The sequence below is a fragment of the Salvelinus sp. IW2-2015 genome, linkage group LG23, assembly GCF_002910315.2.
Source record: "Salvelinus sp. IW2-2015 linkage group LG23, ASM291031v2, whole genome shotgun sequence".
NCBI lineage: Eukaryota > Metazoa > Chordata > Actinopteri > Salmoniformes > Salmonidae > Salvelinus > Salvelinus sp. IW2-2015.
The window spans coordinates 33,051,531-33,071,901 of NC_036863.1; the positions used below are offsets into that span (position 1 = coordinate 33,051,531).

Genomic DNA, 20,371 nt, shown 5'->3' on the forward strand with positions numbered 1-20,371 from the left:
ACTGTAATCAGACAAACAAGTTCCCTCCGAGCAGAGACCCACAGCACAGGGATCAGGAGAGCCACCAGGAGAGAAGGGATCAGGGGTCAAAGATAGGGCCCTCATGACTGTTTCATGAGGGCCCTTCATGGGTGGGCCATGAAACAGGAGGTGGGCAACCAGACTGACAGACAGGAGCATGGGGCCATGCCTAAACCATGACGGGCTGCCCACCATGAGGGAGTCAGGCCCACACACAAACACACAACATCAGGACACGGCAAACCCAGATTATGGATGAGGAAATAATAACCAACTCTAGTAGAGGTTGAAGGAAATATTCAACTATGCAACAACACAATCTACATGCCTCCCATTTCTTCACAGGTGATGAGATCCCAACCAAGTATCCATCCATATAACCTAGTATGAAGGCATGTCAAAGCTTAAAATAAAGGAGATGAACCATCCAAAGACTGAGTGTGCGAGTGGAGGGCCCTGCCTCAACAGGCTGAGAAGCATGCTCCAGCAGCTAGCATAGCATACAGATGAGATGGAGTGGAGGACCCAGCCTCAACAGGCTGAGAAGCATGCTCCAGCAGCTAGCCTAGCATACAGAGGAGATGGAGTGGAGGAACCCAGCCTCAACAGGCTGAGAAGCATGCTCCAGCAGCTAGCCTAGCATACAGAGGAGATGGAGTGGAGGACCCAGCCTCAACAGGCTGAGAAGCATGCTCCAGCAGCTAGGCCTAGCATACAGAGGAGATGGAGTGGAGGACCCAGCCTCAACAGGCTGAGAAGCATGCTCCAGCAGCTAGCCTAGCATACAGAGGAGATGGAGTGGAGGGAGGAGCCAGAGGCAGGCTCACTTCAACCAGAGCACAGAGGAGGTGGACGACGACAGGGGCTCTCTCTTATCTGTGGTAGCCTGGGGGTGGGGTTAGGGGTTAGAGGTCAGAGGGTCAGCTGCAGAAAGTTCAGGAGGCGGCGGCTTGGGGAGTGGAAGGGGTGGCAGTTATACTTACAGCAACAGATGCCCACTGCCATGCAAAACAGTGACAAGTTGGCATCTGAGTGAGTGAGCAGCAGCCAGTTCAAAATGAAGGAGGAGAAGGAAAGAACGAGGAAAGAGAAAAGAAGCACCACCACGTCAGTGATGTCAGAGAGCTCCCTCTGCAGTCCTCCACCTCCATGAGATGACTGAACCAAACACACCGATGACAGCGAGGTGACACAGGCCCATACACATACTCACGCATTCACACAAAAGGACAGGGATGTGAGGAGTTATCAGAGATGTTCAAATATTCTCCTGCATGACTCTCCAGTAGTCTCTGGGCTGTGTCAAGTGGACAGGAGGATTTGTCTCCCGTTGCTGTGGATCTCCTGGTCTCTACAGTTCAACCATACACAGTCACTGCTGTCTGACATTCGTTAACATCTCGGCCCATTACGGAAAAAACAATCATGCACACTCACACACCGATAATATTTGGGGTTTGTTGAGCATGTTTTTGTTTCCAAGAGTGTGTAGAGCTGTGTGTGTGTGGTCAGTCTGCCCACAGACGGCGAGGGTGTTTTGCTGTGTGAACGTCTTACCGTAGTCAAGCGTAGGGGAGCGTGTGTACTGCAGCCCCTCATCACGTGGCCCAGTGTCTCAGAAAACATGACCCTCAGCTCTCCTGAGTAGCAGTACACAGCGTCAATCTTAGGCCACCAGTCCAACGGAGACTGCAACAGAGGAATGGACCGAGGGTTAAACTCAACCTGTAGGTTGATTAAGGTGGGTGTTTACGGTCTTATCCCAATCAAAACTTTCTCAGATAACATGGGGCCTTCAGCCCAGGAAGATTTGTTAGGGTGGAGAAATTGACTTCTTCAGTTAGCCTGGAGGGGAGAAAGAGGGCATCTAATGGTACCCACCCAGACATACACACAAGAATACAATCAGGAAGTGCTTTGGGTAAGGGGGGCGAGAGAGAGACCAGTAATACTCCCACTCCATCGCTCTTACACAGTCTCTCAGGCACATGGAGAGCTAATAAAAAGGGCTCTGTATGAAACCTGCCCTCAGGCACATCCCATTGAAACACACACATACCACATAAYTGTCTGCAGCACTTCCTCTCCCTGTATGGCTCAGCCAGAGTGAGATGGTAGTCCATCTAATGCTGTGTAATTAAGCCCAGTGTGTACAGAGTGTGAGCCATTCCTACAGTAGTGACATCATCTATACCGAGTCACCACAGATAAGGTCACCACTGGTCATTGTAGATGGGCACTGTGTGGTCACTTTTATATACTTTGGATGGTGCCACTGGATATTAGTATTGGCTGTGTTGATTGATCCCTTAACTCGGAGTTGGGCCACGACACCACACACTTACATTAGTGATGATTCTGTGTAGGGAGTTGACCAGGACAAAGTGAAAGGTGGGAGGGGAGGATGATGCCAGGCAGACCTATAATGGGAGAAATAAATAAGAGGGAGACGTTGAACAGAGATCAAACACAGTCCTTACTTCAACACACCAGTATGTGCACAACATCAGTTAATAATAAATGATTATCAACATTTATATGGAATACTACAGTCAAGAGGTCAACAGGAGTCCCAGACCTTAAAGTGCTGGTTGTTGTGGGGATTGATGCGGAAACAGGAGACGAAGCAGTCGATCATGAGGTCCACGTCTGCGTTCTGGCTTCCCGCCCCTCTGGAGAAAGGCTTGGCTGGGTTGAAGAGCAGGGCCTGACAGGAGAACTACGATTATAATACTGTCCCATAACAGTGATCATCAAAGGACCATCTGTGGCTGGTGCTCACCTTGAGGTCCACCACGATGGACTGCACCAGGAGGAAGATGACAGAGTGGTCTTCCCAGTTGATGTAGGTGGAGGCCTTGCAGAGTTTGACACAGGCGATGGCAGCACTCTCAGTCAGCTGTTTACTGCCCCCGTGGCCGGCCAGGGCCTTCCTCAGGTTCTCCAGGAACAGTTTCTGTGAGGCAGACAGAAGAGTACTGTACGAGAGGAGAGTAAGACATGGCTAATTAAAACACTGGTGTGTGTGTTTTGTGTCGGACCTTGTTGACCTTGGTGTCCTCCACGGTCTCTCTGGAGAGGTCCTGTGTGATGTCGGGACAGAGGATGAGGAGGATGATCTGCAGTGGCCACACGGCTGCCTTCCTCTTGGCACTCTCAGCAAAACTGTCCACCAGGTCAAACAGCTTCTCTGCACAGTCTGGGAGAGACCCGCGCCAAGCAACAACACATTCAATATCACACAGTCTGGAGAGAACCCGGCCACAACAACACACAGTCTGGGAGAGACCCGGCCAAGCAACAACACATTCAATATCACACAGTCTGGGAGAGACCCGGCCAAGCAACAACACAGTCTGGGAGAGACCCGGCCAAGCAACAACACATTCAATATCACACAGTCTGGGAGACCCGGCCAAGCACAACACACAGTCTGGGAGGAGACCCGGCCAAGCAACAACACACAGTCTGGGAGAGACCCGGCCAAGCAACAACACACAGTCTGGGAGAGGACCGGGCCAAGCAACAACACACAGTCTGGGAGAGACCTGGCCAAGCAACAACACAAGTCTGGAGAGGACCTGGCCAAGCAACAACACACAGTCTCGGGAGAGACCGGCAAGCAAACAAAACACAAAAGTCTGGGAGAGACCCGGCCAAGCAACAACACAGTCTGGGAGAGACCTGGCCAAGCAACAACACAGTCTGGGAGAGACCTGGCCAAGCAACAACACACAGTCTGGGAGAGACCTGGCCAAGCAACAACAATCTATAACACAGGATTCATCTCTGATCGTAACATTAGAAGTGTAACAGCATCCTCACCGGCCATGTCTGTCTGTGGCCTCTGGTACAGCATGGTGAACTCATCAGGGTAGTTCTCCACCCAGTTCCAGAAGGCCTGAGGGGGGAGAGAAGAGGGTTACATCAACTGCCTGGGAAGCACTGTCCCTATCCTCAACTCACAGGAAAACTATCAACACACCAACTTGCAAGGATGTTTCCCTATCCTCAGCCAACTAAACTATTCATATACTAATGTCACGCTCTGATGACGAGAAATAAAAACTGTTTAAATGTAAAACTCCATAAAACAGTTAATGTGTTTACAGGTCCTCTCAGTGGAGCCACACTCCAGCTTCATGACTGGGGTTTCTGGCGAGCCAGAGACAGTTTGTGTAAACACTAGCATCCTGACTGCACCGAGTTGTGTATCGAGATGGAAACTCAAACACTAGAGCAGGAGGAACACGGCTACAGGAGGAGAGACACCACTAGGAGGAGACAGTGAGTCTATAGACAGACACTGCAGAGGGCGACACAGAGGGCCATTCACCTTCTCTAAACTGTTGATGACACTTAGCTGGGCAGGCTTCTTGAGGGCTTTGAATTTAAACACCGTCTCTGCAGAAGATAGGGAGTCAACACCGAACATCAATAACAGAGAACAACTCCAAAGAAACAGAACGTCTGTAGCTCAATCAAAATGTGACATCTGTTGTCCTAAATAAAGCAATGTGACTGATTAGAATAGGCCTATACCTTGGATCAGTTTCTTTAGCTTGACACAGTCCACATTAATGTACTGGATGAGCTCAATGTCATGGACATCCACTGTGTCCTCCGAACACACGGTGAGCTCCTGCAACCTGAGGGGAAACACAGCAGAGATGGATATTTAATAAAGACCATCCTTTTCATCTCATCAAATATTCACGTTCAATAGAATCACATAAGTAGCATTAGATCAACATACATACACTAGCGTATGGTGAAAACCAAACCCAATGGGAAATGTAATAATTAAATGAGGTGGGTCGGTGAGTAAGACTACTAGAGCCTCCAAGAACAAGGTTAAGTAGCAAATTAAGGGTCATATAGTGCTTTGCCTTCACGTAGTACTAACTGACATCAAATAGTTTGGATGACTGGGCAATGCTTTCAAGGTAAAAGCTCTGAAGAGCAAAAGGTGAGTGACACTGGGGAGTGGTTGAGGTCAACACACTCTCCCTGTCCTAACATCACATATCAAAACCTCATGTTTTAATAACCAGCTATTTCATCAGTCTGGGGCCTGCGAGTCATGGACCAATCAGACCACAGCACAGCTTGGTTAACAAGTGCAGACTGCGACTCACAGACATGATAAATACACGAGTGGAGCAGCACTCCTCTCTTCTGCCTCAGAACCAAATAGTACACCAGTGCAACGAGAAGGGAACAAAAAGCTGTGCTTTCTAAGCTTCTATAAATAATTCATAAACCCTAGTGGTTAATGGTTACACCAGATGTTATCTCCCCACACGCCTTGTTCAGGCCCAGGTCCTTATGGAGCACGGTGCTCACAGTGGAACATTGCTCCATCAGACCCGGACAAAGACCCTCTTTATGAAGGCTGCTGACAGAGACTACCTTTATTCATCCTCCCTTCCTTTCTCTCCATTTACTCCATCTTAGGTGGGTGATAGAGCTATCTTCTCTCTTCCCCCTCACTCTCATTGAAGCTTAAAGGCCTGAACTGGTGTACAGTGCATTTGGAAAGTTTTCAGACCCCTTGACTTTTAACACATTTTGTTACGTTACAGCCTTATTCAAACATTTATAAAATTAAAAATGTTCCTCAATAATACCCCATAATGACAAAGCAAAAACTGTGTTTTTAGAAATTAACAAAGTATTATGACCCTGCTATGAGACTCAAAATTGAGCTCATGTGCATCGTTTCCATTGATCATCCTTGATGTTTCTACAACTTGATTGGAGTCCACCTGTGGTAAATTTAATTGATTGGACAAGATTTGGAAAGGCACACACCTGTCTATATAAAGGTCCCACAGTTGACAGTGCATGTCAGAGCAAAACCCAAGATCCGCAAGAACATAGTGGCCTCCATCATTGTTAAAATGGAAGAAGTTTGGAACCACCAAGACTTTTCCTAGAGCTGGCCGCCTGGCCAAACTGAGCAATCGGCACGGAGAAGGGTCTTTGCCAGGGAGGTGACCAAGAACTCTGAGAACTCCAGAGTTCCGCTGTGGAGATGGGAGAACTTTCCAGAAGGACAAGCATCTCTGCAGTCCTCCACCAAACCAGACGGAAACCTCAGTAAAAGGCACGACAGCCTGTTTGGAGTTTTACAAAAGGCATCTAAAGGACTCTCAGACCATGAGAAACAAGATTCTCTGGTCTGATGAAACCAATATTAAACTCTTCGGCCTGAATGCCAAGCGTCACATCTGGAGGAAACCTGGCACCATCCCTACAATGAAACATGGTGGCAGCATCATGCTGTGGGGATGTTTCTTAGCGGCAGGGACTGAGAAACTAGTCAGGATCGAGGGAAAGAAGAACGGACCAAAGTACAGAGAGATCCTTGATGAAAACCTGCTCCAGAGCACTCAGGACCTCAGACTGGGATGAAGGTTCACCTTCCAACAGGACAACGACACTAAGCACAGAGCCAAGACAATGCAGGAGTGGCTTCGGAACAAGTCTTTGAATATCCTTGAGTGGCCCAGCCAAAGCCCAGACTTGAACCTGATCGAACATCTCTGGAGAGGCCTGAAAATAGCTGTGCAGCAACGCTCTTCATCCTACCTGGCAGAGCTTGAGAGGATCTGCAGAGAAGAATGAGAGAAACTCCCCAAATACAGGTGTGCCAAGCTTGTAGCGTAATATCCAAGACTTGAGGCTCTAATCACTGCCAAAGGTTCTTCAACAAAGTACTAAGTAAAGGGTCTGAATACTTATGTTAATGTGATACTTGTATATATTTTTTATAAATGTGCCAAAATGTCTAAAAACCTGTCTTTGCTTTGTCATGATGGGGTATTGTGTGTAGATTGATAAGGGGGGGGAAACTATTTAATCAATTTTAGAATAAGGCTGTAACGTAACAAAATGTGGAAAAAGTCAACGGGTCTGAATACTTTCCGAATGAAATGTACATACATTTAGTAACCCATCCTCTATGTGCAGCCTGATGCCTTCCATCTTGGCCTGTTCCTGCTTAGAGCAGGTTGGGTTGAGGGGAGAGTTGTGAGGTGTTTATGGTTAATGTCACCTGGTGGAGATGCGGCTGAACACAGCGTTGAAGTTGTTGCAGCTGAGGGAGAATAGGACCCCAGAGGCGGAGTTACGGAGCTCGGCGGCGTGCTGGTGGCCCTCGCGGTAGGTATGGATGAAGTGACAGATTTCTGGCAGCAGCTGCTTCACCAGCATGGTCTCGTCCAGACGCATGCAGTCCTTCGGTTGCTGAGTGATGGAGGGAAGGGAGAAGAGGAGGAAAGGAAAGGTTAGTGGTCAAAAAGAAGAAAACCTTTAAATCTATGTCTGCACTGCCCTCTTAACCCAGAGGAGAGAAACCACTGAGGATGAGGATCAAAGCCATCCCACACAGAGAATGGTCAGTCAGYCTCCAGTGACAAGGCTGGCATCCCTGAACAACTACACCATGGACAGAGCCGAGCACCACAAAAGCAGAGAGAGCTCTGCATAAAAATTAAGTCACACATTCAGTGTTCTCTAAGCGCCTACTTTTTCCCCTTCATAAATTAACTAGGATTATTTTTCATTTAAAAGGTTCAATTCCCTCGTCAGAAAAGTCTGTATAGCCTTCTCCCGCTAGAATGAACGATATACAGTGCATCTTCTAGTAATCTATTGATAGAACAGGCACCTGTCAGTCACAAAGTGAGCGATGACAGTGAAACTGCTGGTTTGTCAGTCTGCTGTCTGTCCTGCCTCTCGGTATCCGTGTTATTTATGTGTGCTGTGGTTGGCTGCAGTCAAAATGTATTTTCACGGAGCAGGGAGAGCATGACGCTTCATCATCCCCTGTGAGTGAATTTACAAGTCCCATGTCATGTAAGTGGAAAAAATGTGTTGAAATCCACTTAATTATTGTTTTGTGGCAAATTCATTTAATTTATTTAGCGTGTTTCATATAGCCAGCCAAGGAGTCAGGGCGCAAAGGCCATTTACTGTGCTTGGATTGACGACCGAATAGCAAGTTTTAACAGCAGACTAGTTTATAAAAAGGTGTCGAACTGACTGAATAAAGTTAATATCCTATATCCCTTTGCTATTCATACAACATACAGTGAGGGAAAAAAGTATTTGATCCCCTGCTGATTTTGTACGTTTGCCCACTGACAAAGAAATTATCAGTCTATAATTTTAATGGTAGGTTTATTTGAACAGTGAGAGACAGAATAACAACAAAAATATCCAGAAAAATGCATGTCAAAAATGTTATAAATTGATTTGCATTTTAATGAGGGAAATAAGTATTTGACCCCTTCTCAATCAAAAAGATTTCTGGCTCCCAGGTGTCTTTCATACAGGTAACGAACGGAGATTAGGAGCACACTCTTTAAGGGAGTGCTCCTAATCTCAGTTTCTTACCTGTATAAAAGATACCTGTCCACAGAAGCAATCAATCCCAATCAGATTCCAAACTCTCCACCATGGCCAAGACCAAAGAGCTCTCCAAGGATGTCAGGGACAAGATTGTAGACCTACACAAGGCTGGAATGGGCTACAAGACCATCGCCAAGCAGCTTGGTGAGAAGGTGACAACAGTTTCTGTGATTATTCGCAAATGGAAGAAACACAAAAGAACTGTCAATCTCCCTCAGCCTGGGGCTCCATGCAAGATCTCACCTCGTGGAGTTGCAATGATCATGAGAACGGTGAGGAATCAGCCCAGAACTACACAGGAGGATCTTGTCAATGATCTCAAGGCAGCTGGGACCATAGTCATCAAGAAAAACAATTTGTAACACACTATGCCGTGAAGGACTGAAATCCTGCAGCGCCCGCAAGGTCCCCCTGCTCAAGAAAGCACATATACATGCCCGTCTGAAGTTTGCCAATGAACATCTGAATGATTCAGAGGACAACTGGGTGAACGTGTTGTGGTCAGATGAGACCAAAATGGAGTTCTTTGGCATCAACCCAACTTGCCGTGTTTGAGGAGGAGGAATGCTGCCTATGACCCCAAGAACCATCCCCACCGTCAAACATGGAGGTGGAAACATTATGCTTTGGGGTGTTTTTCTGCTAAAGGACAGGACAACTTCACCGCATCAAAGGGACGATGGACGGGGCCATGTACCGTCAAATCTTGGGTGAAAACCTCCTTCCCTCAGCCAGGGTATTGAAAATGGGTCGTGGATGGGTATTCCAGCATGACAATGACCCAAAACACACGGCCAAGGCAACAAAGGAGTGGCTCAAGAAGAAGCACATTAAGGTCCTGGAGTGGCCTAGCCAGTCTCCAGACCTTAATCCCATAGAAAATCTGTGGAGGGAGCTGAAGGTTCGAGTTGCCAAACGTCAGCCTCGAAACCTTAATGACTTGAAGAAGATCTGCAAAGAGGAGTGGGACAAAATCCCTCCTGAGATGTGTGCAAACCTGGTGGCCAACTACAAAGAACGTCTGACCTCTGTGATTGCCAACAAGGGTTTTGCCACCAAAGTACTAAGTCATGTTTTGCAGAGGGGTCAAATACTTATTTCCCTCATTAAAATGCAAATCAATTCATAACATTTTTGACATGCGTTTTCTGGATTTTTTGTTGATATTCTGTCTCTCACTGTTCAAATAAACCTACCATTAAAATTATAGACTGATCATTTCTTTGTCAGTGGGCAAACATACAAAATCAGCAGGGGATCAAATACTTTTTTCCCTCACTGTAGTTAAATGTCCATGGTATCGCATCGGGACAAGTAAACCAAATCTTGTTTTTATTTTCCTAAGATTTGAAGTCCATGTCGAGACTTGCCAGTGACCGCTAAAGTGACTTGTCAGTGTAGCCTAGTGATGGGTTGTTCGCAAACAGACAGCTATTTTTGAACGGATCTTTTAGGTGAATGTTGGAACTGAGTCGGAGAGAGAGCTGTTCATTTGGCTCCCTAATTTACATAGTGGTAGGCTACTACTGCTTTTTGGCATTTATCTGCAGATAAATTATGAAAACATTTAATTAAGATGTTGAATCCTCACTGCAGGAACAATAAGTAGCAGAGAGAGAGAGACTCATTCTGGTCCAAAATACTGCTGATGCTTTCTGTGTAGCAAAGCACATGTTTAACCTGCTTCATTCTTCAAGCATACCTGTAGGTCTATAGTGGGCCCCTGACTTCGTATAAAATGGGGGTGCACAATCTGTGGGTCATCCCCCTGAAAATGTTTGCCCTTTGAAAAATGTTCCTGCAATTCTATATTGTTTCTCAACAAGGAATCCATGTTTACTTTACAGAACACAAACTTTTGTCTTAAGTTTTTTGCCACAATAAATTCAAAGAGTAGACTACACTAGTTTTTCTGACTAATCTACTGCCTTACCTCAAAGTCCACCCACAGTGATTGATTGACAGGTCTGACCCCCTACCAACTCTGACTTACAAGCAACCTGCTCCCTCCCCTGACAATCCCACCCACAGTGATTGATTGACAGGCCAAACTGTTAAAAGGGATAGTTCACCCAAATTAGGGTCCACCAGTCAGAGCCAATAAAATACATAATTTGAAGAACAAACATTGTGGCAATTCATATCTTGCAGTAAAACTAGCAGAAAAGGTTTTTTTATTTTTTTAAAAAGATTATCTTACTTAGAAAACAGTCCTAAACATATTAGGGCCGGGACGATACCAGTATCACAATACTTGTTAGTATCATGGCAAGGTAACAAAACAAGAAGCGGATTTAACTTCTTTAGGAGAACAGCCCCAATGTTGGAAACAAAATCATTATGTTGTCATCCAGAGTCACAATTATTTATTTTCCAAGCTTTAGCACAATATTTTGCATACAGCAGGTTTTAAAGGACCAGAGAGTTGCCTGCTTGTTCTCATTTTTGCCATGGAAACAATAGTGATATTGGTATCGTCACAGCCCTAGAACATATATGCCTAGACCATATCCAAAACAACTTACAACACACTGAATTCTTAAATTTTCTGCTATTTTAAATGTAAAGTCAGGTATTTCTACTCAATACCACAACTAATTTCCCCAACATTGGAGGTAGTCGTTAAAGTATTCAATAATTTAGCTGTGTATTTCAGACGGAATCAAGGCATTAGAATGTACCAGAGGGCACCAAAATAGAGTTTGTTCTGCATTTTTCAACCTGGGATCTGCCATTACCCCAGCACACCGTGGGAGGACTGGGACAAAGAGGGTTCTACTTGGGGACAGTAATGGTGGATCATTAAGTTAAATATTTCATAGAAAAGATAAGGATTTTCTAATTAAGTAAGGGTTTAATGTCATGATTTTAAATTGACTGGCAGTGACATGGGAAACTGAAAGAGGAAAGCTGTATATTTAAGCCGTATATGTAACTGACGATTATGAATAAATACCATGGTAATTTTTTAAATATAATATACAAACAGCTGACTGAAGACGGGGCGGCCGGGCATTTTTGCAGTTGAGTCCGTTTCTGCAGACTCTTTACGTAATGAAATTTGGTTGCTCCTTGCTGAAACAAGCAAGGTGTTGTATAAAATAAGTATTTGTTTGCCTAGGCAGCACCCTTCTCCCTGCACAGCAGCACATGCAGTCAGGAGTGGAGGAGTGTACAAAATGTGCTTTAAAATACAAATAAATGTTTTGCTATTCAAACAATTAGAATGATGACCGCCGTCATTTGGCTGACCAATAACAGTCATCCAAACTTCTATGACCGTCACAGCCCTATGTGTAAATACACTATTTACAAAGGTAAAATAGTCAGCAAAAAGCATTCCCATTTCAAGAACAAGGAGGACTTGAAGAACCCACTAACAGCTGTCCTCCATCCGCCAGCTCCCAGTGATAAAAAAAAAAGACGGCCGGAAACTTGGAGGCTGCGAATGTGAAGTCAAGATGAGGAAGCACCTGGAAAAGCAATCTTCAGAAGTGGGCAGTGAGCACATCTTTACTGAGGAGAGGAGGGAGAGGAACCAGGGGAATACTGGCTACTAACAGAGTTCACTGAGCCTGAGAGAGAGACAGTACTCAAACACACAATTCATTTGTGTGGGGAGAGGAAAGGGCCCAGATCCAGGGCAAAGGCCACTGTCCCAACTGAAACAAAACATCTCAACCACAGACAGCCCACCACATCCTATTGTGTTATGCTGATATCCAATGGAAATCTACTGATAAAAAAAGTGTCTTAGGCCAGCATGAGAAAATGAAACAAATCAGGAAGGAGACATAGGGAGGAAAGAAGGATGAAGGGAGAGTCTGAGAAATAAAAGCGACATGTATCCATAATTTAAAAATATATATATTAAGGGGAAAGTTTAAGAGAAAAAATAAAGGGTATAAAATGTAGACAGCCTTAAGAAATGTTCCTCACCCCAGCAAGGCACTTCTCCAGTGTGTCCAGGATGATGAGCTGAGAGAGATACAGGTTCTTCTCCGCAGCCTCCCCAAATATTCGCTAGGGGAGAGGGAGACATGGTTGAGACATATGCAACACTGTACATGTCTCTATAGGCTACAACTGGCGTTGCTTGCACACACACACTTACCATGTTGTTCACATTCTTCAGTATGTTTGTGAGGCCACTGATCACCAGTGAGAACTTATACTTGGAGATGTTGATCAGACATTCCTTGTTGTGCTCCGTGCTGACTTTGGTGTGAGTGTTCTGTTGGCCCACTTTAACTGGAAGCTGCAGAGGGGACGGGGTGGGGGAGTTAGGCTTATACAGTGTGAAAACCCTTGATGTTGGTGTATTCATCGAAGTTGGTAACTTCACTTTGTGTCCAATATACATAACCCTAACCATAATGTCAAGAGCATGGAGTACAGGAATAGCCAAGTGTTGTGTATACCATTTCCTGTCAATAAGTTCATCAGAGAGCGTGGTTACATGCACACAACAATACGATTATTGCAGATAGTCTGATTAATATAATAGTTTATTTAAAACATTTACATGCCTTGCAAAAATAACAATTTTTCCTAATAATCCTGTTTACTTGGACATCTGAAACCAAGCTACCTGATGGGACTTAAATAATGCCAAAAATCGTCAATCAAAATAAACATTCTACAACAGCGACCATGTTATTTTTGCAAAGCCTATTTGATTCTGAGTTTGGACATATTAAGTTTGTATGTGAAAACTATTTCTAAGATGCATACTTTCAGTTTTTCCGAACTCACTTCACCCGCACATACGCCTCGATCACACCAACAGCGTCATTGTATACACCAGAAGCACATTCATTTTCAATGCAGCATTGCATTGCAGAGGCAGTTGCAGTGTGTTCTATGTGGTGCATATGTTGGATTTATGAAACAGTTTAATATCGAATGAATCAGTGTACATGTAAACGTACTCAATATGTTTTCAAGGAGGCCTGTTCCAGGTCTGGGGGGGTGAACTGTACAGTAGGCCTAACTAGTGCATCGCTAGAACGAGCTAACAGGGGAAAAACGGTCTAGGTAGCCAAACTGATTCTTCTTCTTATGTACTACAAAAGTGAAAAAGCATTGGATTGGTGTAAACATAAGCGATAGTTTCCTTCCATCATATTTTTTTGCACCAGCATCTGCGCAATTCCTTTTAAATCTAAGTCGCTTGAGATTGACGTTATAATTGTAACTAAACCTATGACCTGACCCATCACCTAAGGTAGCCTTTTAGTGCCCCCGACTTCCACATCCTGCTTCTTTACATCCGATCGTCTGAGCCTAGCCACCCGGACAGCTGATGAAACGGAGGAGTATTTCTGTCTGTAATAAGCCCTTTTGCAGGGAAAAACTCATTCTGAGTGGGTAGGCCTGGCTCCCAAGTGGGTGGGCCTATGCCCTCCCAGGCCCACCCATGGCTGTGCCCCTGCCCAGTCATGTGAAATCCATAGATTAGGGCCTAATGAATTCCGTAAAATCATTGAAATTGTTGCATTTATATTTTTGTTCGGTATAGTAAAACAATAACTGTTCTTATGCAATGGATAGACTGTGTCATAAGGTTGTCATAAGAAATACTATGTATATTACGTAACACTAGATACAGAACTTCCGACTTTATCATTGGCTATTAACTTCTCACGAGTCAGCAACCCTGATCCGGTAGCACCCCCCAACTCACCCCACTGATTAGCACAGATAGCATAGCGTCACAAGTAACTTGTAGCATCTAAATATCATTAAATCACAAGTCCAAGACACCAGATGAAAGATACAGGTCTTGTGAATAAAGCCACCATTTCAGATTTTTAAAATGTTTTACAGGGAAGACAGAATATGTAAATCTATTAGCTAACCACGTTAGCGGAGGACACGATATTTTTACCAGGCAGATTCGGCTAGGCGCCCACGTCCAGTTCACATGCACAACAGATATGATATAAAATCGTAAATTGGGTCTTACTATGGCTGATCTTTCATCAGAATGTTGATCAAAGTGTCCTTTGTCAAGATGAGTCGTTGGTTCCGTTCAGAAATGTTCTTTTCCCACTGCATTTAGCACAGGTACCGGCCGAGTGGCACGAATTTCTCAAACGTAAATACAATCCGACAACGGTACACCGAAAAACTCCCGGAAAAATTCAAATAATCTGATTAAACTATATTGAAAAAACATACATTACGATGATATGGTCACATGTATCAAACAAAATTCGACACGGAGATAGTTTGCATACATAACGCCAGCAAAACAGTACACCAACGCAGCTCAAATTCGAGCGATTCAGTAAACCGGAAGTTGTCGGTCACGCCAAAGAATTGGGTCCTATTTCACGTCAGTCCCAGATAAACAAAGAATTTCTCCTCTGACGTCATCTTGACAACCAGAGGAAGGAGAACGAGGTGTGTTTCTGGTCATAGGGGGCACGACCATATATAGGCAGAGCTTTGAAGCCAGCATAACACATCTTGATTTTATGTTCTTGGTCATGGAAAGTGCTGTTGAATGACTTCTGTATCACTCAGAGACAAAATTGAAACGGATTTAGAAACTAGAGATTGTCTTCTTTCCAATGGTATGATTCATATGCATATAGTAAGAGCAATGATTGAATAAGAGGCAGTTTAATCTGTAGAGCAAATTATGCTAATGCGAAAATATTACCCCCTGTATTCTCAAGAGGTTTTAAGGAACTCCCCTTTTCCCACGCATTCAGCCCCCCACTCCTCACTCCACAGACACATTCACAAATAGCAGCCAGTAGGCTACTCTATTCATACTGTAGGAACGAAAGGCTCATCTGTAGGTGAATGAGGGAAATATATTTTCTAAAGAACAATCTGCTAAGAGATCATTCATAGGTTGAAAGGCAAGCCCATTATCCTTTCTTAAATATTAACAATGAAATATTTCCTGGGAGAAAAGAGGCAGGGAGGGACATAAGGGGAAAAAAGGTTACACAAGAGCGTAGAATACCAGCACATATGGCCACAAGAAGAGACATCACAAATACACAAAAAACTAAGCTCCTAGCCCCCAATGCATGCCTTCTGTCCCCAACACTAAAACTACACCTACATAATATAAAAACGAAATAAAAATATATATTTGTACACAACTAAAAGTATATTAAACTTAACATTAATTTTAAATTAAATTAAAAAATATATATATAAAAACACAAAGCTATAATAACCTTGAGTAGAAGAGGCTAAAGGGATAGGGAGGAGTGTAGAGTACTGGGGAAGCCTGGAAGCCTGGAAGGTGGCCCCTCCCTGAGTATATAGTACCACACACACAGGGGGTGGATGGGTTGAGCTCACAGACACCCACTACGGGCCATGCTCCATGCGCCATGCTCCGCTCCGTAGGAACAAAGAGGCCTTTGGCGCTGCGCCGCTCCCATTTGGGCCACAGCTGCACACCTGCGGCAGTCTGCTGCTCGCCCACATACAAACGTGTGCGCGCGCACACACACACACACACACAATTCACAAGTAGGACTACTAATGAAAACAAACTTACTTAGTCTGCAAAGTGCAAAGAAAGTCCAACTTGACCCAGTTTTGTACTATGACTTCTTATAAGTATGCTAAACATATAAAGGTATGGAGATTGAGGTGGACACACCAATCCCAACCATCCGACAGGTCCAGAGGAGATTCCTCACCTATAGCAGGACCTAATACCATGTCATCCAGCAAAGGCCAGAGGTCACCACAACAGACCAGAGAGGGGCTGCTCCTCTCCTGGCTCAGAGACATGAGCATGAAATGAGAGTCCCGAGACTTAAGCATCTTCCCTGCGAACATGCACACAGAGTATGGCTTGTTGACATCTATATTCAGGCCAACAGACACAGGGCCACTTTGTTTCACAGGCACAGTCTGAAATTCCTCTAAGGTCAATCCCTTTCCTAATGAGTGCTTTGGCACCAGCCAACAGGGCACTGAACACAACGAGGGGACGAGAGGAAGAGTACACTTCCCTTGTCGACATAACGCCAGAAGATACACAAACGCGGTTTAAGACATTTTTCCTGAGTGCTGCCAACATAGAAACACTATTTAGGCGAGCACAGAAACACCATTAGGAGATATTTATGAGCTTCCATCTGAGATGCCATCTAAAAAAAGACATGGCTCTTCACTTGGCTGAGCTTCTCTTTCCAGGTCAGTGCTTGTAAACCAGCATCAGGGATCAACATCAGATTTTCAATGAAAAGGTCAGAAAGACTCCATCCTCTTTCCTTAGGAGCTTTGGTGTTACAAGCTCAAGCACAATACATGCAAGCACTAGTATAAGAAAGTATTATTAGATAATACATTATAGGGCATAATGTTGGAGCTAGCAACACAAGCATTTCGCTACACCTGCAATAACATCTGCTGAATATGTGTATGCGATTAATAACATTTTACAAATATGTTGTTTACACAACAGGGGAAAATAATCTGCTTGACTGGAATCCCCTTCACACATTTACACACTACATTATTCTTGAATTTTGCATGAGGAAAGTAGCCTACCTTGGATTTAGAAAAGTGAGGGTTGGATTATTTATACGGTAATAACATCAATTTTTTTATATGTACCTTTATTTAACTAGGCAAGTCAGTTAAGAACAAATTCTTGTTTTCAATGACGGCCTTGGAACAGTGGGTTAACTGCCTTGTTCGGGGGCAGAACGACAGATTTTTACCTTGTCAGCTCGGGGATAATCTTTCGGTTACTAGTCCAACACTCTAACCACTAGGCTACCTGCCGCCCCAATGCTCTGGCCTCAACGGGTCAAGCTCAAAAGGAAAGGTGATACAGCCTAACCTATAACGTCACAGTCGAGGGTTGAGCTGCTAATCTCAAAGCTGATTCTGACAGAAAGCAGTCTCAATCCAACCAGAAGCCAACATACAAAACCCTCTTTAATGATTACAAAGTGGTATCAATAGGCTTAACAGCAAATTAGGCCTAATCTCCATTAAACCTTCATCAAAGTGCAATGAGCCACACCCAGCCACTTGGCCTTCCAAGCCAGAACAGTGAGCTAATGGATAGGGGGGGCACAACTTCAACAGGATATCTGCTACAAGGGACAGGTAGGCCTATCGGCTTGATCTTAGGTGGAACAGTCCTCAGACTATCCCAACCCTGGAAGACGGAGATTACTGGGGACATTGGACTAGTTAGGACTATGCTACCGGAAACCCTGTCAAAACTATGAATAGCGGATCTCAGAAACCAAGTGTTGTGATACTGTCTCAATAACCTAGACATCCGGCCTGTTGCATACTGTCTAACCTCCTCATGTCATACCCTGTAGGAATGTCACTGATGTGTATACCAACAGCTTAGATAGAACGGTTAAAATTAACCATTCATCCGATTAGCCTGCCCTGCATGGAGGTTTGAAGTAACCACATACCCAAAACAAACCAACTTGGACACAGTAGCCTAAACATCTACAATTACTAATCTCTCATATCCACTGGAGTTTTTATACTAAAGAAATAGTTGATAGTAATTGAATGTGTAAACAAATTAGAAGTGTGTGCCAATATGGTCACACAAGTCACTTTCCTCTTGCAACAATGAACAAGCACAAAAACTAATGCTCCCAGGGCTGAGATTTCCGGTTCGCTAATCCACTAACTTGTCATTTGATAAGGTTCATTAGCCTATATTTACTTTTACATATGAAATATATGGAATTTACCATCCCATAGGTTCATCATGTAGGCATAACATATACACTGAGTTAACAAAACATTAGGAACACTTTCCTAATATTGAGTGCATCCTTTTTGCCATCAGAACAGCCTCAACTTGTAGGGGCATAGACTCTACAAGGTGTCAAAAGCATTCCATAGGGATGCTGGCCCATGTTGACTCCAATGCTTCTCAAACAATTGAGTGTGAAACCCAGCAGCATTGCAGTTCTTGTCGCACTCAAACTGGTGCGCCTGGCACCTACTACCATACCCCGTTCAAAGGCACTTAAATATTTTGTATTGCCCATTTACCCTCTGAATAGCCGCACACACACAATCCACGTCTCAAGGCATAACAATCCTTCTTTAACCTGTCTCCTACCCAACTACACTGATTGAAGGTGACATCATTAAGGGATCACAGCTTTCACCTGGTCAGTCTGTCATGGAAAGAGAAGGTGTTCCTAATGTTTTGTACACTCCGTGTATACTGCAATATACTACAAACGTCACTGATCAGAATTACACAGACTAACTAGGCCTATACATTACAATGTAAACGTCAACATGGGAAAGCAACACATGTAAGGATGATACAATGAAATCACTGCTTTGCATACAAGCCTAGTACTGTACAACCATAGCCCATACTGATACTGCATCATATAGGATAGCTATGATGAACGAGAAGGAAAATTAAGACATTGGTGAGATTTTGCGAGGGGAGTAAAGTAGATCAATAAATTCATTCAGAAACAAGTTTCGATACCCATCATCACCAATGTTTCCCAATGCAATGGATGAGACCTGATTGTCAGTCTGCATAGAAAAGTCCACACACACTGTAGGCTAAACAAACTGGACGCAGCTAAAATAACACAGGATATGACTAGCTAGCTGCTACTGTAATAGCTAACAGGCTATAAACAAACAATTTATAGTATAGACAAACAATTTGATTTGTAGTCCACGATGAGTTACTAGGTAGGTAAATGGAAATTGCATTTGCACATTAATTACTGGACACTAGCTTCAGGTTGACAAATTGGCTAGCAACAAAGCTCGCAGTGGCTAGCTAGCTAACTATAGTTAGCACAGTGTTACTGCCAGAAGCTGAATGCATTGCTAACCAAGCTAACAACTCGCTGCTTAAGTCTACATCTAGCTAGTTCTTCCTTTTAAACAGCAAAAGGCGTACTCTGTCGACTCCTTTGTTTATATAGAGAGTACATCCTCGTGGTATTATCCTTATGGATTTTAAATGGTATCTCAAATGTTTGGGATAAATTTGCCCATGTGCTATTTCGCCCTCTCTGTCGCTGTCACTTGCTCCCGAGTCCTGTGTGTGATGATGCGGCTCTGCAGGAGCGGTGTGTTGAGCTAGCTAGCTAGAGCGGCACAAAACACACCAGTCATGACATTGCAGCTTTCTTCAAATGATCCCGTCGCTAAAGCCACGACCTCCATGATGTTACAGGGACAAGGCAGAGGCACAATGTCTGATACGATGTGTTATTCTTACCTGCTCGTCGAATCTACTAATTACGGCCTGAACCCATTCCACGGGTTTATGCGCCGCCATGGCCGGCCGGGTGCGAGCCGCGATGGGCCACCTGAATTATCCGTATAAATAATGATTCCTCTGCAATTTGCAACCAGTTAATGCTCAAAATCCGATGTTGATGGGGTTATTTTTCTTTATTTTAGCAGACACACCACTATGTCGCCATGACAGTACCGGAAGTTTGAATCCTCCTTCTCAATGAAATGAAGCAGGCACTGATGCTGCTTTGAGAAACAGCTAACATTACTGCGCGTGCGTTGCAAGTATCTTTGCGGCGACTAGTATGAATGTAAAAACGGGGGATTGGACCAATGCCGTGTGTTTTCATCAATGACAGGCTTTAGATAACAAACCGGTGATGTCACACTGCCTTGTGATTTTAGATCAGAAGAAACAGAACCATAAACATTTTGCAGTTACATTATAAGAAAAATGCATGGTAACAGTAGACCAGATAGCCATTCGATCTGTGTACATCATCAATATGTACAATATAATACTCCAGTCCGTAATATGTGCTGGTATTCTACGCTGTTGTGTAACCTTTTTTTCCTGTTATGTCCCTCCCTGCCTCTTTTCTCCTAGGAAATATTTAATTGTTAATATTTAAAAAAGGATAATGGGCTTGCCTTTCAACCTATGAATGATCTCTTA

The 20,371-nt window shown here is 44.1% G+C and overlaps 1 pseudogene; it reads right to left on the reverse strand.

Annotated features, from left to right (window-relative positions):
• Positions 1-19,935, reverse strand: part of LOC111950158 (neurofibromin-like) — an 82,045-nt pseudogene extending 62,110 nt beyond the window's left edge.
• Between the last annotated feature and the right edge of the window lie 436 nt (positions 19,936-20,371).